Raw genomic sequence first — 3,634 nt, forward strand, 5'->3', positions numbered from 1 at the left:
CCTGCCCCAGCCATGTGTGCTTGGGGTCTTTGGGGTAAGAAAAACAAGCCAAAATGTTAGTTAGTATTAGCTCCCAAATCCCTATTCAACCTATGTAATACCTGAAGTTATTAAGCACAACTACAGTTAAAAATGGTTTTTACCTTGGCCTGGTGATGAACTGCAACTTAAAGTTACTGGCTCCATGCTAAACAGATCACACTGCAATACAGATATGCACCATTATTTACTAAGATAGCATGGCCAAAAAATGGCATTATATAATATATATATATTTTCAGAGTTAAAAAAAAAAACCAGGGAACATACCTCCACTTGCAGCCCAGCAGCAATTCAAGAGAGTTTCTGTTGAAAGAGACAGTCTCCAAGCTACCTGAGGTTTTGTTGTTTTTTTTTTACACCATCCTAACTCTTTTGTTTCAAAATAGTTAGCAGGTTGATTGGATCACCCCTCCCTAGCATTCCCTTTTGTGATCGGGGGTGGGGAATAAGTTTTTCTGCACAATTGGGCTGCTTTTCTTTTTTAAGTTCAAATACTTTTTGTTCCCCCCACCCTGTAGGGCCTTCTTACAGTAACCATTTCAAGTGAGGGGCCCTTTGCAGCTATCAATGAATGTCTTGGGGCTTGTTTTTGTTTTTAAAAACATGTTCTTTCATGCTTAAAGTTTGGTGGAACGGGGGGGTGATTTCTAGAAAAAGTGCCCCGTGGCCTTCAACCAACTCCTGGGCCATATTTAGACTGGCGTATAGCGTTCCACCAACTCCAGGGGTTATATTTAAACTGCCCAATAGCATCTGCAAACTCCTGAGGTTTTATTTCATTTCATATTAATCAGAACTCACCATCCTCACCCACCCACCTCCCTTACTATGGGTGCACCCCCATCAAAATTAACCCTATGGCAACAAGGGTGAGTAATCACAGTCACCCTGGCTATTCAGGGAGGGGGGGGGGGTTAAACCCGTTCAGTTCAACAGAATAAGTCAACTCTATTGTACTCAACCACATGTCTGAACCATCCCCGTTTGTTTTATTGTAAACACATTTTTAGGGTATTTTTCCCCCTCCCACAACATACATTTCAGCTTTTTTTTTTTTTTTTTTGCTGTAAATGGGTCTCTCTTACACAAAAGACACAAGAGCTAGGTTCTCACAAACAATTTTTTTTATTTAAAAGACATACAGCTCCTTCAAAACAAACCAAGATGCTCCATTAAAAAAAGAAAGAAAGAAAAAAAGACTTTAAGCTCCCTTAAGGGCCAGAGACCTTTTAACAGAAATACAAATAGTCACAAAGCCCTTTTCAATAGATTTTTTTTTAAAATTTACAGCTACCAAGTTTTATATCGCATGTTTGGCACCTCACCATTTTCTAACTTAATCCTTTTAGATTTCTTACAAATAGCCTTTTTCTTAAGCAGGGTTCTGTAACTTTTTGTGCGGACCAGACGGTCAATATAACGCTCTAAGCAGGCATCTTCCGGTTTGGTCATTTTCTTTAAAACATGGTCAGGGTCTCCACTGAATTGCACAGCATTTATCAAGGTCACCCCTTGTGCTAAATGTTCTTGGGTTAGGCATAGACATTGCATAGCATAACCTATGGCAATCACAGTGTTTAATAAGCTTTCCAAACACAGCTCAGCACACAGGCCCCGGAGCTTGCAGTTTATATCCACTGAAGTCCAAGTCACACAGTCATGGTGCCGCTGGCCTGGTGCATCTATGACACAGCCCTCACAATCTTCAAAAAGCTTTTCCCTAAGACAGTGATTAAGAACAGAATAAACAGCAACGCGTACAATAGTCTGCATGACTTTGTTACGCTCACGACGTGGCACTGGCTCAGTCAGTTCCATGCCAAGCCTCCTCCTAAACTCCTCATAGCCGTCATCCTCGGAGTCCTCTTGAACATTTTGTATTGGCGTTGAGCAAAACCAAGGTGGGCCCGGTTCATCTTCGCTGCTTGGTGCAACGCTGTCTAGAGTCTCCGGGTCCTCTAGAAAGGCATCATTGAGCTGTTGAGAGATTTTTTTCAAAAAAGAAACAGCGTAAGCACCCCACTGCTCGGTTTTTGATTTACACAATCCCTGGTTCCTAGCCCCGTTACAACCCCATCCCGACCGTCACTTCTTAAGCATTCATTTACCTGAGCATTCATCTTGTCCACTAGTGACTTCCCCGAGCTGCGATCACCTTCCTCCTCCCGGGGGGTGGCCAACAAGAGGCCATCACGCTCATCATGGGGCCCCACAAGCGGCTGGGTTTCAGGGTCCGGGGTATCCATCAATGGCTGGGCCAAAGGGCTCCCCTGAATTGCCCCCTCCTCCTCCTCGGAACTGTCGCTGATGTAGCGCTTTCTCCGCGGTTTGTTGAAGGCCCTCGGGGCTAAAACAAAGTCCGAAGTTCTCACGGGGGTGGTGAAGGAGTCCATGTTTCCACGATTTCTAAAACACGCGCTCTTGGTAAAAGACAGCCTCTTCTGCCCGACGCTGGGCCTTATGGGGTGATGGTGCTGCGCTCTGATTGGCAGAGGGGTCATACGCCCCTCTTCTGGGTGGTTCACCCCATCCCAGAACCTGCCCTATTTTGGTCAAATCTGCTCTCGGGCCGGCCTGATTGGTAGAGGTTGGTGGGAGGAGTTGTTAGAGGGGTCACACGAATCATTTCCGGACGGGTCGCCCCGCCCCCGGAACTCATCCTAATTGGTCAAATCTCCTCTTGGTCCTATCGGAACAAAACCCCTCCTGATTGGTAGCGGGGTGGGGGGAGGAGTTGTTAGAGGGGTCACAAGACCCACTTCCAGAGAGGACACCCCCACCCCGGAACTCGCCCTGATTGGTCAAAGCTCCTCTCTGGGAGGTCCTACGGGGCAAAACCCATCCTGATTGGTGGGGGGGGGGGAGGAGTTGTTAGAGGGGTCACAAGACCCACTTCCGGAGAGGACACCCCCCTCCGGAACTCGCCCTGATTGGTCAAAGCTCCTCTTGGGGGGGAAGTCCTACGGGGCGAAACCCATCCTGATTGGTAGAGGGCAGTGGGAGGAGTTGTTAGAGGGTTCACATGACATACCTTGCTTCCGGTCACATGGCAGCCTTGACCCTGGAAGTAATACCCCATGGGGGCAGGACTTCCGGTGGGGGGGGGGCAGAGGTCAAGGGGTGGGGCTAAAGGGGTCAAGGGGTGGGGTGGGTGTCACATGACACACCTTGCTTCCGGTCATGTGGCAGCCTTGACCCCGGAAGTAATAACCCATGGGGCGGGACTTCCGGTGGGTGGGGCTAAGAGGTCAAGGGGCGGGGCTGAGAGGTCAAGGGGGCGGGGCTAAGGGGTCAAGGGGCGGGGTCAGGGTTTGATTGATGGTAGGGCCCTTATACTACTCATAAGATACTGGACCTTAAACTTGTCACTTAATATTGCAAGATGGAGTTTTGGTAGGAGCAAAGGGTTAAAGAAATGTGGTCATTTTTTATTTTTAAAATACGTAATAGTAATGCTGGCTGTTTGAACTGCTCAAATGTTTAGATTGTGAGATTGAATTTTGTTGGACATGTATGAGTACGGACAGAGCAGATAAACCAGTCAAAGTTTCATGATAAATGCAATTTATCTCACTGGATGTCAGCATTGCAT

This window comes from Natator depressus, chromosome 8, assembly GCF_965152275.1.
Source record: "Natator depressus isolate rNatDep1 chromosome 8, rNatDep2.hap1, whole genome shotgun sequence".
NCBI lineage: Eukaryota > Metazoa > Chordata > Testudines > Cheloniidae > Natator > Natator depressus.